The sequence below is a fragment of the Natator depressus genome, chromosome 15 (genome assembly GCF_965152275.1).
Source record: "Natator depressus isolate rNatDep1 chromosome 15, rNatDep2.hap1, whole genome shotgun sequence".
NCBI classification, from domain to species: domain Eukaryota; kingdom Metazoa; phylum Chordata; order Testudines; family Cheloniidae; genus Natator; species Natator depressus.
In genome coordinates, this window is record NC_134248.1 from 28,770,142 (window position 1) to 28,782,459 (window position 12,318).

At 45.8% G+C, this 12,318-nt stretch overlaps 1 protein-coding gene across 4 annotated transcripts in view; it reads right to left on the reverse strand.

The window, feature by feature from the left end:
• The window catches only part of SSH1 (slingshot protein phosphatase 1), a 64,365-nt gene that overhangs the window by 35,347 nt on the left and 16,700 nt on the right, over positions 1–12,318 (reverse strand). Inside the window, exon 1 of one of the 4 annotated variants that reach the window (XM_074972354.1) lies at positions 1,925–1,942. The exons of the other annotated variants lie outside the window; for them this stretch is intronic. The gene's annotated coding sequence lies outside the window, so the exon portion shown is untranslated. Of the gene's footprint in view, positions 1–1,924; positions 1,943–12,318 lie in introns of those variants that run through there. 4 annotated transcript variants of the gene reach the window in all.

Sequence of the window (12,318 nt, forward strand, 5' to 3'; positions counted from 1 at the left end):
TACGGCATTCCGCTTCTCCCCTCTCTGGGAATACAGTGGTGTCTCCATCCCTTCTTTCCAGGTGCATGGGGGCTGCCCAGGCTAGTTCAATCAGGTTTAAATCTTAATTTTTGATTGGTTTGAAAGTTAGTGAAAATTCTGTCACTCAAGGTTTCCAAGGTTATGTTTCTTAGAACAGTAAGTGAGAGCCTTACAGCATGGTCATACTCTGAGAAGTGACTGAAAACAACATTTCCACATTTACTCTCTTACAGTGACTCCATATGACACTTGTTCTGTTTACTAGTAAAACAAAGTTTTTTCTAACTGGGAGACATGTAAATTGTGCCTAGGATCTGAAACTCAAGCTGTGATCTTTCTGACTTGTACACCACCAGGAAGAGGCTCTGCAACTGGAATTTAGTTAATTCCATTCATCATGTGTGCACCACAGAAGAATCCAGCTCTCTCTCCCATAACTGCGTTGGTTCTGCTGCACTAATGGGAGAGTAAAGCAGTCAAAAGGGTAGAGAGTTATATAAGAATAGCATCACTAACATGAACAGCTCTGACTCTGAATACGTTCTGGGAGCAGATCTGCTAAGGAACGTACCACCTTTATAGTCATGCTTCTGACTGTAACTCCTCCTCCTCCAGCTGTACATAAGAGGAAAGAACAGTTAAAATAACCCACAGCTAAATACTTAGCGGCGGCCCTGTCTCGAAAAACTTGGGAAACAGTCTCCAAATCAAATTCCTTTACATTTCCCTTTGGAAAATGGGAAATGTTCACAGTACAATATATTTACCCCTGATCAAACAATGACTGTGAAATCTCTATTTGAGACAAAGATAAACTGATGAAGACAGGATTCTGTCCCCACACTAGTAACCATAGCTCTGGGTGGGTCATCTTTGTCTGATATTTCCCTCTGCTGTAGTGATGGCAGTCAATACATCTCTTACAATAAAGAGGAGAATTTCCAGTTGCAGGGAAATGAGAATGTTGCATTATCTAATGTTTATGAGATCATCCCACATTTCGGGACCAGTGTGAAGTCATAGTAAAAGGGCAACCCGCCTGAGATGATTTTTGTGGCCATGTATTCATCTACATGAAAATGAAGGTGGAGAAGTCAAACAACTCACTGAACACAAGAAGTTAAAAAAAAAAATTCATGCACATTTCTCGGACATGGCCCCAGCCTCACAAAAGACAGCTCTTTGAAAAGCACACAGTTCATATTTCCCTACCACTAACTGCTCTCATGTCCCCACATAACCCTTTTTGATAGTGGATTTCAAATATCCAATACATCAGCGATCCAATACAATTACAGCGATCCAATACATCAGCATGTCAAAGCTCCCCTTTGTGAAAGCTCTTATTTTAGAAGTTTTATTATAATGCGAACGCTGCCCTACACTATCCCAAAGATACACTCTAAGAACATGGGCTTTCTGCAAAAGAGATTTTTCTGTACTTTCTAACATTTCAAGCAACCGTTCCGGAATACAGCTAACAAATGAAAACAAAAGGAAATAAAAAGAATATTCCAACTAATTTCTACATTGGTTCTTAAAAAGGAGCACATTTCTAAATCATGTTATTTTGATAAAAGCAACAGAACTCGTTTCCGGATCTCAGTTACCATTATCTCTGCAAGAGACAGAGGATTTTTCAGGTGTTTCAGTAAAATATGTCTTTAAAAAAAACCAGAAACCAATATCCCACCCCCCACTACACAACAAACCCTAACCTGCTGAGCCTGAGCAGCCCTGGCAATGCTCGAGTGAGCAACATTTGGTAGCAGAATAAAAACAAGTGGCATGTACATACTAATTTGGACTGGATTTCTTTGAACAGCAGAAGCACTGTGCTGGCCCAAGAGACAGGCAGAAGTCAATAAAATCAAAAAGATTCATAACCAACTGTTAAACTCACATCCTTTTGCTTCTAAACCCTTAGGAAAAAAAAAGAAAAGAAAGATAGACCGCATATTCTGTGAGGAGCAGAGAAATCTCTTGTCCGTTGATGCTACCCAGGAACTGGATGACTTTTAGAGAACACTGTCTTCCACTGATATCCTGGCTTGAAAAAGCACTTGTCCTAACATATCCTGATGAAAGAGGGCTATTCAAAGGGGGAAAAAACAGCTGAAGCTTGTTTAATCATTTCCCCTCCTACAGACTTTTTTTTTCCTTTGCACACTCTGGAAGCAACACAGCACAGATCAGAAAATGCAAAGCCAAACAGCGGGGCTCCAAATAAACGCCAAATTCATTCGGACATCACTAGATAAAAAGTGTCACATTGACTGATGACGATTTGTTTTTCATAACCATACACTGCATACCAATACAGCAATGTAGTTATAAGAAAAGCATCAATTTAAGTCTTTCCTTGCTTACAGTATGGCTACCAAAGTTTGCTTCATTCTTTTACAGGGTGAAGCATGAGTAACTCAGATACTCGTAAAATGAAGCCTTTCAGACAGCTTAGTATTGTTGTTTGTTCGCAGCTGGTCACAACCAAAGTCGCTGAAGAAGGCATCTTACAAATCCTTGACTAATTGTCAAGGGTTTTTTTACAGGCATGAACCATCATCACATGCTTACATCGAGCAAGTACCACTGGGTTAACCAAAGGAAGAAGCTGCTTCTGTACGTTTTTTGCCCTGCCTGCCCCTCTCAATTAGGAAACACACCAGGCAGAAAACAAAACCACCAGCCCACACACACCAAATTCTCATCAATTCTGTCCCTTTCCAAGAGGAGTCACTTCAGGCTCCGGACTAAATACAATGCTCAGAGTCCAAGTGACATTTGAGGGGCCGGGAGGGTTTTGAGGGTGTCAGAAAATTTGGGTTCTATACCCAGCTCTGTCACGGACCTCCAGCCTCAGTAAATTCACTCATCTCTCTGAGTCCCAGCTTCCCAGTCTGTTATTGAGGGACAAGAATATGACCCTGCCCTCAGAGGTGTGAGGCGATATTCACTAGTGTCTGTAAAATGCTTTGAGAGCCCCGCTGTGAAGATGTTGCCATGTCATGTATTACAATTGATAACCTTCTCTGTCAGGAAAGCAGGGGTTCTCCAACCCTCATGGCAAAGAACCTTGTGACATGGTGGCTGGCATCCTCTCTAAAGTCGCAACAGGGCAAATCCAGGGTAATTCCAGCAAGTTCAAGTCAGCGGAGCTATTTCAGATCTACACCAGAGGGCGAGCAGTATGTGTCCCATTGTTTACAAGTGTGAGGACCTGCGGGTCCAAGTTCTGTAGTTCCTCTGATATTTATGCTACTTTGCCCTCCTCGTATAGGGCCTTTATCCGTACATCTCAAAGTATTTTACAAACTGGGTAAATAGGACCCCCCCCGCCCATATTGCAGGTGGGGAAACTGAGGCACAGAGGGCCAGTTGCTTAAACTACAGAAACAAAGCAACTCAGTATTTTTACCCCAGTTTCTCCTGACTTACAGTCCTTGGCTCTAACCACTGACCCACACGGCCAGTCACATTTTAAAGAAAAATATTTACTGCTGTTTCAAAAAGTTACTCACAAGGACAAGGCTGCAGACACACTGCAATTACATTTCAGTTGTTTAAAGAGACAATTTGCGGCACTTTCTGATCATTTCAAAACCTGTCTCCTTATGGCCCCAAATATAAAAAAAGCAGTTTAAGTCTTTTAAAAATACCTTGTCTTTGACCTCAAGACAAAACGCATGTTATTGAACGGACGCTCACAGCTGGCAGCATAACCAATTACATAACGTTCCCTGACAGGCTCATTTTGACATCATGCCTTAGGCAGTGGTGCACAGTGGGCACAAAACTTGCACGCTTAGGGTATTTTAGTTGATTTTTAACGGGAAAGCTCGCATACTGGTAATGACTGTGCATTACAGGATATAGCACAACACTGTATCTTCAACTCACATTTATCCAACTCCCTTCATCTCGGAGTAAATGTCCACACTCAGTACAGAGGTCATTTCATTCACAAGGGAGAGGCACCTCCAGGGTAGAAAGCAGCAGCTCCTTAACAGTTTAGGACAGGAAGTAGAAAAACATATCGAACTGAAACGGCAGGAGGAATTTAAGATGGCAGAACTTAATCACCAGAGTTTACGTTTGCCCAGAATACTCTGACTCTTGCTAAACCTGTCATGGGATCTTTAATGAACATAATGGTCAGGGACTTTGTTTTTAAGTCTCACTGCAATAAAGCATCTTTAGCATCACAGAGCCTCCTAGGGCATGATGAGCTGATTATCACTGCGTTTGCGGCTGATCACATCTGATGAAGTACATTGAGGGCAGCTGGAGTTCAGATTCAATTACTTAGAATTGTGGTCCAACTAGTCTCTAAAAGAATAACGGAAATTCTGAGTCTCAAACTTTATTTTCCCAATTTCTGAACTATTGCGGCAGACTTCCACACCTTCTGGCTAAGCATTACCAACTTCCCCGCAGAGGCTGCATACTCTGGCCACAGGAAATGGTGATAGAGGATCTTTGTTCCACTGGATAGGAAACTGCAGGGGAGAAATCACACATAACTAACCTTCCAGCTCCTTGCTCACCTGGTCAGCAATTCTCTCCCATTGTTCTGTGTCCTGGCTGCAGCACCACTGAAGGAACTGTGCTCATTGAGCCTCCTTCAAGTTAAGGTCTGTAAATGACGGATAATTGGCTATCATATTTAGGGTGTCAGCTTCTGTGAAGAAGCCTGTATTCTGGATGTCCCAAACAGTTTCAGGGCCTCCTCCCAAATTTGAGCCCAGAGAAACACTCCCTGGATGCTCTTTTTCTATTTCAGTTAAACTTTAATCATGGGCAATGGTTCCTCTATAGCCTCTGGCATGTACTTGTATAGCTTGGACAGCCTTTTGCCCTCCAGAAACTCAGTAACCAGGCCTTCCACAGGCACAAAGCCACGCCTTATTTCCAATGCACTATCTCTTTGTCAAAATCAAGATTCGTAACTACCTCCTGGTCAATTTAAAGATGTGTACGTGTGGGATGGGGGAGAAGGACATCAGTCCTTTAGTGCTAGCCCACAGCCCAGCAGCGAGGCACACAGCCTTAATCCACCAAACAGACAAGTCCCCTAACCACAGCCATCTGAACAGGCATGTGACCTCCACATGGTCAAAAGCATTTTCAGCAACCACTGATGCTGCAATCCCTAGGCTGCTCCCATCCAGCATGGAGAACAATGAGCACTTTCTCCACGTTCTCCAACAGGCTCCGCCCCCCATCGCTCCCCCCCACCCCCCGCCCAGTTACCTGTGGATCAGCGAGCTCGCACCTGATCTCATCTAGTAGTGACCATCACTAGCCTAGAGCTGCCGAACACCACACAGGACGTCTGCCTCCTCATTCCAAAATACAAGAGGGAGCAGATTCATCTAAAGGAGAGTCTGGCTCCACGAGAATTAAAAGGTTTCCAACAAAAGGAGGACTTTACATGGTGTATTTGACAATATCTGGCCAAACCCAACCTTAGCATTCACCCGTTCACGGCATGGGCGTTGTGCCTCTGTGTGCCATGGCAGAATCCACCCCATCATCTTTAGATGAAACAAATACACATTTCTACCAATCCCACTCCCTACCTTGTTACACTTGAGAACACCCCACAATATAACAGCTGCCTATCTTCACATGCTCTTCTGCTCCCCATTCCCAAGCTAATTAGTTCAGGGGAAATCAGTTTCCAAGCTCCGCTGTTAAAAACACTTGCTTTGTAACTATGCCTTTGGCAAAGGAGGCTCCAGCTATCTTTCCTTTTCTGTTCAGTCCAGTCATTGGCTCAGAAAAGCCAAAATATCTCAAGGCAATTCTGCAGCAAAATGTAATGGAGCCCTTTGCTTAGTTTCCCCAGTTGCACTCCTAGAAGTGTGAGATACCACCCAGGCCCCCTTCACAGCACATTCACAGGGCTGTTTCCAAATGGCTGAACCACCTCACAAGTTAGTCTCTTACTGAAGTGACCCATTAGCGAAGCCAGTTAAGGAGCAAACTTGCAGACTTCTTGAAATATTGAAATGCAAACAAAATATAAGGGGTGATTCAGGGAAGCAAGTATCAGGAAGATAAACGTGTAGCAATACATTTCCTGCTTCTTCAGCCAAAAGGACAATTAAAGTGCACTGACTGCTTGCTTTGGCTTGATATGAGATACATCAGCTAACACTTCCTGACCAAGATAGGGGCCTTTGGAAGGGGTTTTATGTGACACAGTAGAGCTGGTAGAAAATTAACTTTATAGCTCATTTACATGTTCCTGTAAAATCTGTGAAATAGAAATTAGAACCCTTTAAAGCAACAGCAGCTTATTTCTCCACTTTTTCTACTTTAACAAAGTGCATCATATATTTAAAATGAAAAGGAGTACTTGTGGCACCTTAGAGACTAACTAATTTATTTGAGCATAAGCTTTCATGAGCTACAGCTCACTTCATCGGATGCAAAATTTAAATATTTAAAATGTTTATTTGCTCTGTGTAACACATACCATCGTCTCAGTAGTACAGAAAGCCTGGCATGCCCCAGCAAATAAAATAAAATGGAGTCTCCTTTATAAAGCTAATTGATAGCACTGTAATTCCCACTTTCTGCTTAAACACAATGTGTTATGGAACAACCCAGTACCTAATGATCTGCATTGCCATGCAAAAGACTTGGTTAAATTTCTTGGACCAGAAGAAAAGGAAATGCTCAAGGGACCGATCTCAATCTGTGTTTTACCCTTCACAAGTGAGATTCTACTTTAGAAATATGGACACTGCAAGAGGTGCTAAAAATCCACCATGGTTTGTTTTCACTCTCCAAATACGGGCACACCTGACCTCCTGTTGTGAACAGTGCACTACAAAGGGCTATTTCCAGCATACAGAAGCACTCTCAATAGAGCTCCCTCTAGAGGACATTCAGAGCACTCAGACCTACATTTTGAAGAGCGGGCCATAACTTGGATGCCCAACGTGACACATCTAAGGCCTGATTTTCAGAGCCACTGAGCACCCACACTCCCTCTGCAGTCAGTGGGAGCTGCCGGTGCTCAGAACCTCTAAACCCCCCAGAACCTACATGTCTCAAATCAGGCACTTGAAATTAGGGGATATTTTAAAAATATTTTGGCTTTGTGCATTTCATTACCCGCTCCTGAGATGGTAAAGCTCTTCCCATCTCTTTGGCTGAACTAGAGATTGCTAAAGCAAGCCCTACCCAGACTGCCTAAGCTGAAAACAGGTTACTACAATGAAGGGGCCTTAGGCGTGAGAGGTGCTCCAAACCAACGGAAGCCCTGCCTCAGAAAGAACCCCCTCACCTTACTAAAAGGAAGTGGAACTGGAAATACACTCTTACATGCACCAATCTGGCCACAATAGCAAATGTTCTCTTTCCAAGAGACAGACACTCCTGTACCCCAAGATCCAGTGTGTGCGGGGAACAGCAGGGCTTCCCCAGCACCCCCATCAGCAACTCACATCAGATAATGCAAGAAAATTCCAGCCCTCTGGTGCATTTCAAGTCAAAAAGGGGGCTAGTGAGCAAGAAATCCTGGCAATCTTCACTCTAAATGTTTTTAACACTCCAGCAACAAAAGGAGTTTCTGAGCCTGTATTGTTTGGCTGAAAGGCGTAGGCTGTATTCACAGCACAAGAATGCTAAGAAGCATTTCAGACACTGTAGGCCATTCACAGCACCAGATACAAACTCTCTTTCAGAACAAAAAGGAAAAAGAAAAATGAAACCAATCATTAAACCCACCAAAGCTTATTCCCCAGCATAAATGGACCTACAGTGACGTGCTTCAAGTCAGTCCAGTGTACCTCGAGATTGCTACATCACGCTTCACATATTCACCCCAAGTTCAACCGTGGATGCCAGAGCACTGGAGGGGGAAGGGCAAGGAAACACACGTTTACCACAGTGCTAAAGCGCCCCCATTTGGAGCAGATTAGTGTGTCTCATGCAGGCTGTCTGTCCGTCCATTATGGACCCAAAGGAACTGGGGTTATATTTTCAAAAGCACCAACATCCCATTTTCAGAAATGACTTAGGCACTTAGGAGCCTGACTTCCACTGAGACTTAGGGTATGTCTGCACTTCAATTAGACACCCACAGCTGGCCTGTGCCAGCTGACTCAGGTTCACGGGGCTGGGGCTAAGGGGCTATTTAACTATATCGTAGAGTAGACGTTCAGACTCGGGCAAGACAGCAGGCTCTAGGACCCTGCGAGGTTGGAGGGTCCCAGAGCTTGAACCGCAATTAAACAGCCCCGTGAGCCCAAGTCAGGGTGTCTAACTGCAGTGTAAACACACCCTATGGCACCTCAATCTCTTCTGAAAATTGGACTTAGGCACTTTTGAAAATTTTACTCTGTGTTTTTAAAATGGCTGGCAAGAAGCTTATGAACCAGCTGCACAGTGTATTATTTCAGGAACATCTTCCTGGCTCCTCCCCCGCACCCCAAACCACCACCACCAAATTCTGCCCAGATTGGTTTCCCTAGACCTCCCTGGCAACATACTCCCCTAGCTGCTCCTTCTGCCCCACCTGCCTCAGTCTCCAGTGTTACCCTCCCAGCTCTCCTCTGGACTCCATAGCTGGAGGATGCTCTTTCATGTGTGCTGCCCCGCTGACCTGGAGCTCTCTGGAAGTTCTTCATCACCTTCTTCTTTGAGGCAGCCTCCCTCCACTCCTTGGTAAACAAGTGACCTTGGCAGAGCTCATCCTGACCCAGTGTGTTAAGATGCTCACAATACCTTGCAGCTACGCAGCACCCTTCACCTGCAGATGGCAACAGGATTCACCCATGTTAACTAAGCCCCATAATCCTGCCAGGAGATGGAGTCACAGACCTTCCATAGAGGAGTCAAGCAAGGCAACACTGGCAATTTAGTAAATTAGCCAGGATCATTCAGTGAGTCCGTTACAGAGCCAGGAAGTGAACCCAGGAGACACCATGTCCCTATATTAGTATGCAACACCTTGGCTTGTCTAAGGCCATACATCCGGCACTGCTCCGCCATGCACATTCAGCCCCTTGGGATATCCCCTCGCTGGCCTCCCATTGCCTTCTGCGCCATATTCAGGGCTCATCACTCTTGCCTCCAAGACCCTCCACAACTTCCCTCCTTCCACTTCCTCCACATTCCCAGCCCCTCAACAAACTGCACCCCACTTGTGTCGTCCCCCCATACTTGCCTTTATGCTGCCCTCTGCCAGGCTTCCACCCCTCAAAACACATTTCTTCCAGGAGGCCAACAGGTAGTGGCATAGTCTTACTGGCCTCACTCTCAGCCTTCCTCCAGACCTCTCCCTGGGTTTGTCATCCCTTCCCACTGTTCTTGTCTTAACTCGCTGGGTGTAAGCTCTCTGGGGCAGGGTCTCTGCCCTCATCTGTACTGTACAGAACGCACATTTATAGCGCTATGTCAGGAATAAACAATAACCGTCCTGCAGGCAGACCTGACTAGCCTCCTTGTCAGCCTCAATGGCACACATCACTCTCCTCCTGCTTGACAGGAAAATCTCACCCTGAATTGTTCGCAGGGAAAAGCGTTGCTGGCCAGGTGCAATGCCAGCATGCTCAGAGGGATTAGAGAAGTGACTCCAAAAATCCAGCTCCCAGCCCCATCAGCAAGCCAGAGCTCTGTGCTCCAGCTCTGTCCCTTTTACTCCCAGTGGAGTGGCAAGCTCAGCAAAGCTGGCACAATCAGCTCCTAGCAGGAAGGGGCAGCCTGGGTTGCTCCCCCAGGCAATGAAGGAGCAGCTTTGGTAAGCCCCTCAAGCTAGAATTGTATCTGAATGCAGGGAAGGGAAAGTGGAAAAACCTTTGGGATTCCAAGACGGACACAAAAATAAGCTAGCAGAGCGACTACAAATGGCTAGAGAAGAGAAAATTCTAAGAATCCCCAGTACTTTGGCGGGTGAAAAGCCAAACAAAACTACAGACTGTTTTACAAGAAAAGAAAAACTACGCATTGTGCCCATCCCATTAATAACACAGTTCAAAAAGGCAAGAAGCCCATCACAGCATCAGGCAAGTATGCAACAGACTTGGAACGAATGTTTTTTATTGCAATTACCATTTCTGAGCTTCCCGCTGAAAAATGACATCATTTGTGACACCAGCTGTCTCAGAGTCCAGTGTCAGATATTTTAAAAGCCTCTCTGCTTGCATTAGTGCTCATTAAACAATAATAAACAAGCGGTGCTTTTCCTTTTTTATACATTAACCCTTAAGATGACATTTCACCCTACGGCCACAAACACCAAAGCATTCACTTGTCTGGCCGTCTGCAAAGCGCCAGCATTCTAGCATGGGCGTGAGCACAGAATGGGGAAAGGGGACTCCAGAGTCCCGTGTCCAATGTTTCAGCCACAAGATCATCCATCCTTTCCTAACCATCTAACAATTCAGAATAGACCTGTATGGTTTTGCTTCTTCCAGCTGTCATAACTGCTACACACCTGCTTATATTGCTAGGTACACAGGGGAAAAACACCCCCCAGTGCTGTCCCTTGCATGGTATCACAGTCCAGACTGATCTGAAGAGATCCTGGCTACAACGTGGCAGCACAGCTATTGGAAGGGGACTATCAGTGAGTTAAACAAAACAAAGCAAAGACACAGTGGGGCAGCTTTGTAGCCTAGGGCAGACTTTGCTCCCCAATGCCCTGGTGGTCTGTAGCGAGCCAGCTAGGCACATGGTGCTGGCTTGCCTCCTTATTTCTAGCTCCAGACTGTATTAAAAGAACTGAAAAACATTCAATGCTTTCCGAGTGTTTTGCCATGTAAACAATTGCTATAGATGCAGTGGGGTTGTGTGAGGGGAGGGAGACCACACAACCGGGAATGGCAGGGGAGGTGTCCATGAGAAAAACTCTGTTACACTGCTCCCTGCTAGAGAACAGTTTGGAACGCTTGGCCTAGCAGACAGTGCTGTGCATTAGTGCCTCAGAGAGTGAGTGTCAGGAATGCTGCTTCTCAGGCAGGAGCGAAATCTGCTCCTCTCTCAGCCAAGCTGCCAGCACACTGACCAATCTGCCTCCATTCCGTTCCCAAACTCATTATTTTAAACCTTTAAACTATTTTATTCGTCACCTGCCCTTTGCCAGTGGCTCCCAACCTCATGCCCCCATAGCCACTGGGAAGGGGAAGGTGAGGCTGGGTGGCCGAGCACAGGAAGGTGCATAATAGTTTCCAGGATTCAGAAACAAGACCACAAATGGAATGAGCAGTGGTCAGCCACGATACAGACAGACAACAGTGCAGAGAGTGATGGAAAACCCCAGCAACACCAGCAGTGCATCTGCCCAGAAAATGCAGAGCTGATGGGTTTTAGAACGATTCCAAAAAAGGCAGCAGAGGCCAGGGCATATTTGACACATCAGAGATGTGTACAAAATAAACTCAGCAAAACCAGGCAGAGTAACTGAGCAAAAGCCAAAAACCCTCTCATCTCGATCAGCCCAGGCCAGCACATTCCCTAGTGGCACACTGCAGAGCAGCGCTGAAGCGTCCCAGGCTGCCTGCCTTCCCAGGGGCAGGGAGAGTACAGCCACCAGGCTGGGTAACGAGGAAAGCCCAAGAAAACAATAGCCTGTGACAAAGCCAGCCCATGATGCAGTGGAGGTGGGTGGAAATCTTGGGGCCACCCCCCAACCACCTATCTTTTAAGGCCAGAGCAAGGGCCGCCAACTTGAAAGAACCAAGAGAGCATTGTTACAAAGTTGTGGTGGGCTGGAAGCGGGAAATGCCCACACGCAGGTATGCTCTGAGCAGCCCCAAAGGAAGTGGGCAATGCTTGGATGCTTGCTTTGGAAGTGACCACTTGGACTGGGGAGAGGCAAACACACACACTGGCAGCGTTCCAGGAATGATCTGGATAGGACATCGTGGCAAATTGGCTGCATTTTTGGAGATGCTGAGACCCTGCAGCCGTCTGCCCATTGGCAAGAGCGGGGCTATTTTCTGTCAGTCACACAGACCCCTAATCCCATAGCAGGTGCCTTTGCTAGTGATCTTTACAACGTGGATTTCTACAGGAAAAAAGCAAAGATGAGCTGCTGTGATTGTAGCAGTTCTGTCAACGTAGGATGGACAGTAAACAGCAACCGTAACAGGGTGGTGTTCTTCCGACTGAATGTGGATGCTCATAACCCTACAAACCAACACTGCTGGAGCTTCTCAAGCTGCCCACCAGCTCCCTTAAAGGGGTACAACCAGGCTTAAGGTATCACCTACTCAAAAGGAAAGTTCTTTCCTACCACCACCACCTGAGTTCTGCACTATCTATCATTAAACCAGTCTA